Raw genomic sequence first — 12,438 nt, forward strand, 5'->3', positions numbered from 1 at the left:
CGATACTAGTATTTTAGTTCTCATTCGTAGGTATTTTTCTGTATTTGTGTGGTCTCGGTTACAACAGCTTTTTTAATTTTTTGCTAATCACCGGATAAAAAACCGGCATATCAATTTGGCATAGTAACAATGCTAAAATTTTTAGTTTTCAAATACTTTTTTTAAAAAAGGAGTATTGCTTGTTCGTAAAAGTTCCAATGCTTTTAAATATTTGATTACAACAGAAATTGAAAAAAAAGCGATCAGCACTATTTTAATAACAACGCCTACAGTTAGAAACTAGCGACAAACACATGATACAAGAAACGGTACAGTGTTGCAAAGACAATAACACTAGACAACAGCCATTTTTAATCTGGTGATGTGATGCATTAGCTAGTACGTATTTTGACGTGTAGAATCCGAATACACCGTTCAAAATGTTCTAGCAAATACCATTTTTGAGTTTTTAAAGGATTTTTTTCGTATTCAGTATTTTGCTTTTTGCTGTTCTTCTGTTTTGATGATTTGCAGAGGAGAGCAAGATGAGCTACAAATCGTCAATAAATGGTTGGTGTGGTAATCCAGTGGTGTGAAAGAGATCCTCAGTGAGTGTTTCCTGTGAAAGATAGTGCAAACTTTTTGTGTTTAAAACTTACGCTAAGAAAAATGGCAACTAGTAAAACTCGTTGCTGTCTAAACCATCCCAACAACTTTAGTTATGTGTGTGAGAAATTCACTCCAAAAGCCCAAAGAAAGCCAATCACTGATTTGGTTAAGAAGGCATATAAATTTTATTTGGTTGTCCTGTTGGTGATCAAGATAAAAATTTTGCACCTCATATTGCCTGCATAACCTGTACTACAACCTTAACCGAGTGGTTGAAAGGAAAACGCCGAGCCATGCCACTCGCTGTTCCGAAGGTGTTGTGTGAGCCTAATGACCATTATTCAGATTGTTACTTCTGTCTTACGAATGTTTCGGGACATTCAAGCAAAACTAGACATAAAATAAAGTATCCAAACGTATCTTCAGTGCATTTGCCTGTGCCACATGATGAGGGGTTGCCTGTTCCTGTCTGTAACTAGAAAGCCACGAAACCAGACACCATGTCAAGTGATCAAGAAGTATTGAGCATATAGAAGAGCACTGCCCACAATATCATGCCACTTCGCCTCAGCTCTTGAATCAAAAAGAATTGAACGATTTGGTTCGCAATCTAAAACTTTCGAAACAGCAAAGGGGTCGAGACTGCAACAACAGAACCTTCTAGCTCCAGGGACAAAAAATTCCTGTTTCACATCAAGAAGTGCTTCGTTCGCTCAATATTTTGATATGCAGAATTCCATGTGTGTATGTAAAGATGTCAATGGTCTGACAATGCAGCTAGGTGTACAACATAATCCACGGGAGTGGCGACTATTTATTGACTCCAGTAAAACCAGCTTGAAAGCAGTACTACTGCATAATGGCAATGCATTTCCAGTGGTACCTTTGGCTTACGCAGTAGACATGAAAGAAACATTTGAAACAATGGCTTTGCTGCTAGAGGCAATCAAATATAAGGATCATGAATGGCAGCTTTGCCGTGATTTAAAAGTTGTTGCACGCCTTATGGGTTTACAGGCTGGATTCACGAAATACTGCTTCTTTTTGTGCCTTTGGGACCGCCGTGACACCAAAAACCACCATACAGTCAAGGAATGGCCTATAAGGAAGTCATACGTTCCTGGAAACGTAAATGTGAACAATACCCCATTGGTTAAGCCCGATAAAATCATTTTGCCTCCCCTTCATATCAAATTGGGCCTTATCAAGAACTTTGTAAAAGCTCTGGGTAAAGAAGGTGAGGCCTTCAATCACTTAAAAGAAAAGTTTCCCAAATTAAGTGAGGCAAAGCTGAAAGAAGGTATATTTGTTGAACGACAAATAAGAAAATTTCTGAAAGATCCCACTTCTGATACCAAACTCACAGACATCCAGTTAGCTGCTTGGTCTTCTATTAAAGCAATTGTGAAGGGCTTTTTGAGTAACAGAAAAGACAAAAACTATGTTACCATTGTGAATGATCTGTTGGACAACTGTAAGAGCAAGGGATGCAGAATGTCGCTTAAAATTCACTCATTACATTCTCAGCTTGATTTCTTCCCGGAAAATTTGGGAGCCGTAAGCGATGAGCATGGTGAGCGCTTTCACCAAGACATTCTTACCATGGAACGCCGTTACCAAGGCCATTGGAAGCCTTCGGTGATGGATGAATACTGCTGGGGTCTTGTTAGGGAGAGTGATGAAACGGCAAACAAAATAAAAGCTCAGTTGCCGCATTTTTCAAAAACCAAAGATGGTTAAAGGTGAAAATATCTTCTGAACTAATCTGGACCTTTTATTGCCATCATGCCCACATATACATACAAAATAATATTGATTTAAAACGTTCTGAATGTGTATTTTTGTTTGACCTAATTGTGTCAATTTTCGATGTTACCATTTTTTTATTCTGCTATGTATCTAGGAAATGTGACGTCATAGAGAACAACTGATTTTACCAGTGTATTCAACACCCTGAAATTAGGTAAATCCACCATTTACAAACCAGATGCAGAAAAAAAGTTTAAATTTGTCAACTAATGCAATGTGGTGTGGACTATTAGATGGTACGTTTGTACTCTACTAGCGGTGTGCAAAACCTGTATCCCCCTGACGTATACAGTAGTTTTTCGTTCTGAGACAAGGGTTGTATTGCAGAATTGTACCATCACTAGTCTGGAAATATTTTACAAGGTGTGGTAGCAATGAAACACAATGCTCCATTTCCTTTAAAAACATTAAAAACGGTAGGAGGCACAACAAACTTGCTATATCGTTTAAGGCGAAAACATCCGCAAAGTTCCTTGGAAGAGAAGGCAAACTTGATTAACATACCTATAATTTTGTTAACGTGCTATGATTTGGGATAATAACTGGACCCTTAATTTTGCGGTTGTTTCAGGGTATAAAATTGATAGCATCCGAAAGTGACGGCGCAGGGATGTCTTCAACTTGTGACCTTTCGCTCTCGCTGCCGTCGCGCCCGTCTTCTTTACTTTCGCACCTTTGCTGGAGACAGTGAGACAGATTTCTGCCGCAGCCTCAATCCCATATCGATTGTGATTTCCTACTCCTTCACCTCCATTAGAATTTTTCAGTCAATGTATGTTTATTACTGGAAGTAATAGCAATTCAAAACCGAAAATCGGTTATTCCAGAAACCGGTTATTTTGAGCGGTTTTAATAGTCAGATTAAACTGGTAACGAATAGAAACGGTGTAACCGAAAACCAGTCGTTTCAGCGATAACCACCATCCGTCTAGCCTACATAGCTCGCATTACTGGTGTTTTACTGAATTTTGTAGATAACAGTCCTTTCGTATGACCAGATTTCATGTTGTAAATTGTTTCTTAGCTTAAATCGCAGAGTATTGTTGGTCTTACATATGACGCTGTGAATAGGTGGTTGAACCGACATTTTATTATTGGTTTTGCAACCGTGACCTCATATCCATTACGGATAAAATTCAGTGTCACATATTTAATTGGCGTTTGGGGTGACATCTCGTGGCAATGATGGGAGCTACGTGCTGGTCAGCTACAGAGGATGCCGTATCTGGCGGGAAAAACAGTATAGTAAGAAGCTGCTGCAACTCCAGAAAGCAACAAACAGGAAGTATGGAAGATAAGTGTTCAACGTCCTATCGACAACAAGGGAAGGAAGGTGAAAAAAATCGGCCGTGCTCTTTCAAAGAAACCGTCTCGGAATTTGTAGTAACCTATTAAGGGAAATCATGGGAAACATAAGTCTGAATTGCCGCAAGCGGATTTGAACCGTCGTCTTCCTGATCATGAGTTCAGTGTAGAGAGACAGACAGCATCGTTGTCGAGCAGAATCTATATAATCTATCTTCTATCTATATATTATAAAGACCCCGCCTTTCCAGTCCTAAGTATCGACTGCACAGCGACTAGCGCAGTGCCGCGAAACGGCATCAAGAAGGCGGTGACCCACGCGCTAATGGAAAGAGCGGGCAGCGCCACACCTCCAAGAATTCAGCACGCCCTGTCAATGCTGATTTAACCTGCCTCCCATCGCTGTTCGGTCCAGCCTTGACTACAGTAATAGGAAACTGTCACTTAGCCTGCGTTCTGCGAGTAGTTCTAGATTGTCATTGTTATTGCATGTAAGAGGCACAGGAAGCATGGAAAGTTCAGTATTGTTTTTTTCCCTTAACAGAAATAAAGTTTTTTGTTAATTGAAAGTGATTTGTGCAAATGATTTTGGATTCCTCCAACTGACCATCGCAACTTCTCTCATCCTTTGTTTATGTCGGTGCTGACTTCCACTGTGGCCGACACAACGCTGCCATAGTTTTCTGCATGTTTTGAACGCTGATCTCAGGAACTACTGCAGGGATTTTGATGCAGCTTTCACTAATAGATAGAAAGATTCCCAAGGAAGTTTTTTTTATATAATTTATTTCTACTACGCCACATAAGACGTCCTGCCGTACATACTTACCCTACTGGCCATTAAAATTGCTACACCAAGAAGAAATGCAGATGATAAACGGGTATTCATTGGACAAATGTATTATACTATAACTGACATGTGATTACATTTTCACGCAATTTGGGTGCATAGATCCTGAGAAATCTGTACCCATGACAACCACCACTGGTCGTAATAACGGCCTTGATACGCCTGGGCATTAAATCAAATAGAGGTTCGATGGCGTGTACAGGTACAGCTGCCCATGCAGCTTCAACACGATACCACACTTCATCAACAGTAGTGAATGGCGCATTGTGACGAGCCAGTTGATCGGCCACATTGACCAGACATTTTCAATTGATGAGAGATCTGGAGAATGTGCTGGCCAGGGCAGCAGTCGAACATTTCCTGTATCCAGAAACGCCCATACAGGACCTGCAACATGCGGTCGTGCATTATCCTGCTGAAATGTACGGTTTCGCAGGGATCGAATGAAGGGTAGAGCCACGGGTCGCAACACATGTGAAATATAACGTCCACTGTTCGAAGTGCCGTCAATGCAAACAAGATGTGACCGAGACGTGTAACCAATGCCACCCCATACTATCACGCCGGGTGACACGCCAGTAAGGCGATGACGAATACACGCTTCCAATGTGCGTTCACTGCGATGTCGCCAAACACGGATGCGACCATCATGATGCTGTAAACAGAACCTCGATTCATTCGTGCACCCAGGTTCGTCGTTGAGTACAAGATCGCAGGCGCTCCTGTCTGTGATGCAGCGTCTAGGGTAACCGCAGCTGTGATCTCCGAGCTGATAGACCATGCTGCTGCAAACGTCTTCGAACTGTTGGTGCAGATGGTTGTTGTCTTGCAAACGTCCCCATCTGTTGACTCAGGGATCGAGACGTGGCTGCACGATCCGTTACAGCCATGCGGATAAGATGCCTGTCATCTCGACTGCTAGTGATACGAGGCCGTTGGGATTCAGCACGGCGTTCCGTATTACCCTGCTGAACCCACCGATTCCATATTCTGCTAATAGTCATTGGATCTCGATCAATGCGAGCAGCAATGTCGCGATGCGATAAACCGCAATCGCGATAGACTAGAATCCGACCTTTATCAAAGTCGGAAACATGATGGTACGCGTTTCACCAGGCAACGCCGGTCAACTGCTGTATGTGTATGAGAAATCGGTTGGAAACTTTCCTCATGTCAGCACGTTGTAGGTGTCGCCACCGGCGCCAGCCTTGAGTGAATGCTCTGAAAAGCTAATCATTTGCCTATCACAGAATGTTCTTCCTGTCGGTCAAATTTCGCGTCTGTAGCGCGTCATCTTCGTAATGTAGCAATTTCAATGGCCAGTGGTGTCATATTACGTGTGCGAAGCCAGAGGGGGTTGCTAGTTCTGCAACAGACGAAATATTACACTGTGGATTTCTTGTTGAGAAACGCTTTATTTCAAGTAATATCGTGCTTTGCCTCTTATAGGAAGGAGAAACGTCTTTGAGCACATGTCAGAACTCGACAGTGGCCTCTGGAGACTGCGGCTTGTGATTACGTGATACTGCTGGTCGCTTTGCTCAGGATCCCACGACACACACTTGAGAAAGGAGTCAATAGATTAAGAAATTCAGTGCTCAACACCAAGCAGAGTCCCACGTGCCTAGAAAACGAGAGCATAGGCAAACTGTTTGAACTAACAAGAAGAAATGTACGGGGACATAACGACCCTTGTGTCTCATTTGCAGCAAGACGAGTGCGGACAGTACAACGACGTCTGGAGCATCACGGATTGTAAGCCGCGGCTTCCATTGACAGAAAGGCAGAGAGAGGCGCGCCTGAATACAGTAACTGGGCACGGGAGTGGTCCACTTTGTCTTGGCAGACGAGTCCCAGTTCTGCATATAGCAGCATCACGATTGACATATCCATGTGTGGACGAGCCGAGGAGGATTAACGTTACCAGGTTGCATTTATCAGCACTGCTGTGTCGCTACCCAGTCTTTGTGCAAAAGTAATAAGGCTTTAGCAGAAATAATAAGAAGTACTGAGAAAGACGCAGCAACAGCAGCCAGTAGAGGGTCAATGTGACACCATGTGCGTCAGAATAACAGACAATCAAGGGGATCGTGAGATGAAGATAGCCGAGGGCAGCCAAAAACTGCATTTCAGAGTGCTACACCTGGCAGCAAAAGATGCTCTAACGTTAATGGACATAGAGTCGAATTGAGCTTGGATGTCAGATATGAGTATGTCATATATTGCTTTAATTATGTGGCAGAAACCATCAATCGTAGTGGTTGGCGAATGATGGCATGACCGCTATCGACAGCCCATCGCATTCGGGAGGACGACGGTTCAATCCCGTCTCCGGCCATCCAGATTTAGGTTTTCCGTGATTTCCCTAAATCGCTTCAGGCAAATGCCGGGATGGTTCCTTTGAAAGGGCACGGCCGATTTCCTTCCCCATCCTTCCCTCACCCGAGCTTGCGCTCCGTCTCTAATGCCCTCGTCGTCGACGGGGCGTTAAACACTAATCTCCTCCTCCACCTCCTCCTCGACAGCCCATGACAAGCGGTCGAAGTCACCACACCAGGACATGCCTCATGTTGTGAACGAAGTGACTAAGTACCGGGTGTTTGTGAAAGAAATGGGCACCAGAGGCATATAAATAGCGGCGAATTTTGAGGTAGGGGCTCTTCTCGTCGCCGGTGACCAGCACCACCAGAGCTATGCTGCACAGTGAGACGGCTACGCATCGCCAGCAGCAGCTATGGGCTCGAGACCACGCTGCGCCATCCCCCAGAGTACTAGGTCCTCCACGGGACTTGGTCGCACAGCCCCACTCACCTGCCATCCCAGCCTGCTGTGTTACTAATGGAACTTGACGCATCAGCGTCAGCCATCATCTGACTACTGCCAGAGGGCAACATGTCTAATCCCACACACATCCTCTCAGTGCCCCCCCCCCCCATACACACACAGTGAAGCATATGGAGCAAGGGGCCACTGATGTTCCACGCTGCCAAGGAAAGCAGCGCCCTGCTGACTTCAATGACCGTGGCCTCCTTAGGTCGCCAACCTACCACAGGCCTGCCGCCAGCATCGCAGGTCCCCCATATGTCTGTGTCGGATACGGACAACCCAGAGTAAGGCGTGTTTGCCTCGCTGAGCAGCAATGCGTCATCTACACTCCTGGAAATTGAAATAAGAACACCGTGAATTCATTGTCCCAGGAAGGGGAAACTTTATTGACACATTCCTGGGGTCAGATACATCACATGATCACACTGACAGAACCACAGGCACATAGACACAGGCAACAGAGCATGCACAATGTCGGCACTAGTACAGTGTATATCCACCTTTCGCAGCAATGCAGGCTGCTATTCTCCCATGGAGACGATCGTAGAGATGCTGGATGTAGTCCTGTGGAACGGCTTGCCATGCCATTTCCACCTGGCGCCTCAGTTGGACCAGCGTTCGTGCTGGACGTGCAGACCGCGTGAGACGACGCTTCATCCAGGCCCAAACATGCTCAATGGGGGACAGATCCGGAGATCTTGCTGGCCAGGGTAGTTGACTTACACCTTCTAGAGCACGTTGGGTGGCACGGGATACATGCGGACGTGCATTGTCCTGTTGGAACAGCAAGTTCCCTTGCCGGTCTAGGAATGGTAGAACGATGGGTTCGATGACGGTTTGGATGTACCGTGCACTATTCAGTGTCCCCTCGACGATCACCAGTGGTGTACGGCCAGTGTAGGAGATCGCTCCCCACACCATGATGCCGGGTGTTGGCCCTGTGTGCCTCGGTCGTATGCAGTCTTGATTGTGGCGCTCACCTGCACGGCGCCAAACACGCATACGACCATCATTGGCACCAAGGCAGAAGCGACTCTCATCGCTGAAGACGACACGTCTCCATTCGTCCCTCCATTCACGCCTGTCGCGACACCACTGGAGGCGGGCTGCACGATGTTGGGGCGTGAGCGGAAGACGGCCTAACGGTGTGCGGGACCGTAGCCCAGCTTCATGGAGACGGTTGCGAATGGTCCTCGCCGATACCCCAGGAGCAACAGTGTCCCTAATTTGCTGGGAAGTGGCGGTGCGGTCCCCTACGGCACTGCGTAGGATCCTACGGTCTTGGCGTGCATCCGTGCGTCGCTGCGGTCCGGTCCCAGGTCGACGGGCACGTGCACGCTGTCGCGGCATGCTACCAGTGTTAAAGACTGCGATGGAGCTCCGTATGCCACGGCAAAGTGACTGACACTGACGGCGGCGGTGCACAAATGCTGCGCAGCTAGCGCCATTCGACGGCCAACACCGCGGTTCCTGGTGTGTCCGCTGTGCCGTGCGTGTGATCATTGCTTGTACAGCCCTCTCGCAGTGTCCGGAGCAAGTATGGTGGGTGTGACAATGTGTTCTTTTTTCCATTTCCAGGAGTGTATTTGAGTTAAATAATGTCATTCTTTACTGTCAACACTTTTCTACTGTGTCCTCCAGGCCAAGATTCGCCCCTCTGACTACATCGTCATACTGGTTTACAACTGGCGTGGTGGTATCAGGTGCCAGCGGGTACACAACACAGACACTGTGCCTCGCATAGGTTGGACACAGATGTTACGTTTCTGAAGTGGTAAGGAGGGCGGATGTGTACTATCTTCGAGGTATTCGTGACGTTCAACAGGAAGATACACGATCGCGTGTTACCCATGCTGTCCTGATCTACAGAGGGCGTACGACTGTCACCTTGAACAGTCACCTTGAACAGCACATTCTCTAGATTTATTGCCAGTTTGAAAACAACTTTTCATGGACTGCCGATAGCTGGCACGCCATTATTCGCCAGCCACTAGTACTGCTGATCAAATGGTTCAAATGGCTCTGAGCACTATGCGACTTCTGAGGTCATCAGGCGCCTAGAACTTAGAACTAATTAAATCTAACCTAAGGACATCACACACATCCATGCCCGAGGCAGGACTCGAACCTGCGACCGTAGCGATCGCTCGGTTCCAGATTGTAGCGCCTAGAACCGTACGGCCACTCCGGCCGGCTTACTGCTGATCTCTGGCACAGAATTAAAGCAACATTCGATGACATATCCATATCTGGCATGCAAATTCAGTTTGACTCGATATCCATTCATGTTAGAGCAACTTTTGCTGCCAGAAGTGGCACTGTTTACTGCTATATAGTTACAAGTCACCTACAAATTAATCATATATTCTCCTACTATACTGAATCCGCACAATCAATGAAATTCCATTACTTACTATCCTTACTGGTATTGCTATGTCCATGACCAGCGTGGTATGAAATTAGTGATCAACAACACAGTAGGTTTCGGTGAAGGCAGAGTCTTTAAAATAAATTTAATGTCCTTGCACAGTGTCTGTTGCTTCTCTGTACATATAAAACATTCTCAGACTTCTTGTTCGTCAGTTCAGGGTAAAACTTCGAGCTGTCGGCGATTATTCCCATCGTCTTCGTCAGGAGTAAGTGCAACTGTGTTGGCCTTGTACAGCCCATAAACGATTTTTGATTGGTCGGTTATCACGTAGCGCCACTGCAGATGGTGTCACCATCTGCGCTGGTGGCGCCACCACTCCGACCGTAGCGTAAACATTGCGACGAATGTCCCTGGATATTCTCTGCATCGAGAGCTAGCTTCCATGTATCACTGAGATTACATCCACTGGTACTGTTGAAGATCTTCTTACGCATTCCTATTTCTACAGCCCCCTTTAATTACAGAATCTCAGTTTGTAGAAGTGTTGGACAAAACTTCAGTTACGTCAAATAGTATTTTATGTTTGTTTATGAGACTGTGCTCAGTAACTGCAGATTTCTCCAGCTCTCGGTTTTTAGTGTGCCGTTGATGTTCTGCACAGCGGTCGGAAACGGTGCAGATGGACTGACCGATTTCATTGCTTCTGCACTCACAAGGGATGTTATAAATCCCAGAGAACCTGAGCCTAGGTTGTCCTTAACAGGGCGCAGTATCTTCTTTATCGTCTTAAGAGGTCGAAAAATAGATCTGTTACCCCGTCTTCCCAAGACTTTGCCTATTTTGCTGGACATAGCGCCACAGAAAGGAACGAATGCAATCATTGGCTTATCGCATGAATGTTCAACATTTTCACGGTTGCTTTTCTTGCAGATCTCTGACCTCATGCCAAGTGATCCAAAGCCGATCTTTCTGAACACATACTTCAAATGATTAGTGGGACTCAACTCTGTTATACAGCAGTAAAACGGTGGAGCTCCTGAAGAATTCTTGTCAACCAGAGGATGTCATCAAAAAACTCAACGGACGAGCTCTGTTTTTGGCGAAGACCAGGTGGATTCCGAAACTGAGCAGCTCGGCCACTCTGGCCGGCATAACGACATCGCTCGGCTAGAATGGCCATGATGTTCTCCAGACATGAACCATATCGATCATGCCTAAGATACATTGAAAAGGGCTGTTTATGGACGACGTGACCCACCAAATACTCTGGGGGATCCACACCGAAAGGCCTTTGGGGAGTGGGACAAAGTAGACCAACAGTGCCTTGATGAACTTGTGGGTAGTATGGCACGACGAATACAGGCTTGCATCAATGCAAGAGGACTTGCTACTGGGTATTAGAGGTACCGGTGTGTACAGCAATCAGTACCACCATCTCTGAAGTGGTACAACACGCAATGTGTGGTTTGCATGAGCAATAAAAAAGGCGGAAAAGATCGCAATTCCAATTTTTTGTGCAGGTTCAGGAACTCTCGGAACCGAGGTGATGCAAAGCTTTTTTTGATGTGTGTACAATATTGCCTTCACGAAAGGCTTCGTTCTCATACTGCTCTTTATGTTTTTAGAAGGATAGGGAAGACGAAGCGTTATTGTCCACATTTTAATATTTGTTGGTTTTGAAGTCTCTCTAAGTTTTTGTAAGAAGTATGGATAGAGAGATATTTTTCCGTGATTGTTCGCGATGCGTCTGTCATGGAAACACATACTGTCACGTACCACTTTGTTGACTTAGCAATATAAACAAACATAGTTACTTTAAGCTGCTTTTAATACCTCCGCCCCCCTCCGCAATCACCGTCAACTGACGGCAGTTGTGTCGCTAACTGACTACTTACTGCCTCTATAATCTCCCACTACACTCCGCATTCGATACTCAAACTTGGGCCGTCTACACCAGCCTACATAGATAACTAGCGCTCCCCACATTCTCCCGTACCCTGATACACTTCAAGCCTTTTTTCTCTTTCGAGCAGTTAACTCATATACATCTTTGAAACAGTGCCCTGCTACGTCCTCCCAGGTGAATTTTCCAGTGGAGCTGTCGTCCAAAAATAACAAATATTAATTTCTAATAGGAAAGAAAGGCTTCTCAACTAACATCGCAGATCCGTTTGGTGTTTACAAATAGCCTCGGAGTTCCTGGAAGCACTATGGTTCCATAACTACTGCAGGTATCGCAAGGGTTTCATAGCAAACATTACTCTGGGCGGGTTTACTTCGCTGTGTCTGGTGTTCTCTAGGCTCTTGTACCTGAACGCATAATTAAGCGCGGCTTGCCATTTTACGGTGTCGCTGTACAATATACACATGCAGCTCTCTTTCAGTGGAAACTATTATCTAGCTAAATTTTGTTTTCCCTGCTTCTGAGATTCTGCCACCGTCCATAGCATATGTCCACCATTCCCCTTTATTTAAAGAATAGCGGGTACCGAGTTGACATATTCCTTTAGATTAAGATCCAACTGAATGATACATCAAATGCAAGTCTTATGTATAACCAGCTGAAACTTTTTCCTGATGGAGCACGAAAAAGACCAATATATTCTTCCTTAAAAGAATGGCAGAAGAGTGGGAAACCAGCACCTAAATCCTCATTCCGCCTTCCTAACAAAAAGTTTTGGCACAACAC

The 12,438-nt window shown here is 45.5% G+C and overlaps 1 protein-coding gene across 1 annotated transcript in view; it reads left to right on the forward strand.

Moving 5' to 3' along the window:
- The window catches only part of LOC126156153 (glutamate receptor ionotropic, kainate 2-like), a 281,981-nt gene that overhangs the window by 139,960 nt on the left and 129,583 nt on the right, over nt 1-12,438 (forward strand). The gene's annotated exons all lie outside the window — the stretch shown is intronic.

The sequence above is a fragment of the Schistocerca cancellata genome, chromosome 2 (assembly GCF_023864275.1).
Source record: "Schistocerca cancellata isolate TAMUIC-IGC-003103 chromosome 2, iqSchCanc2.1, whole genome shotgun sequence".
NCBI lineage: Eukaryota > Metazoa > Arthropoda > Insecta > Orthoptera > Acrididae > Schistocerca > Schistocerca cancellata.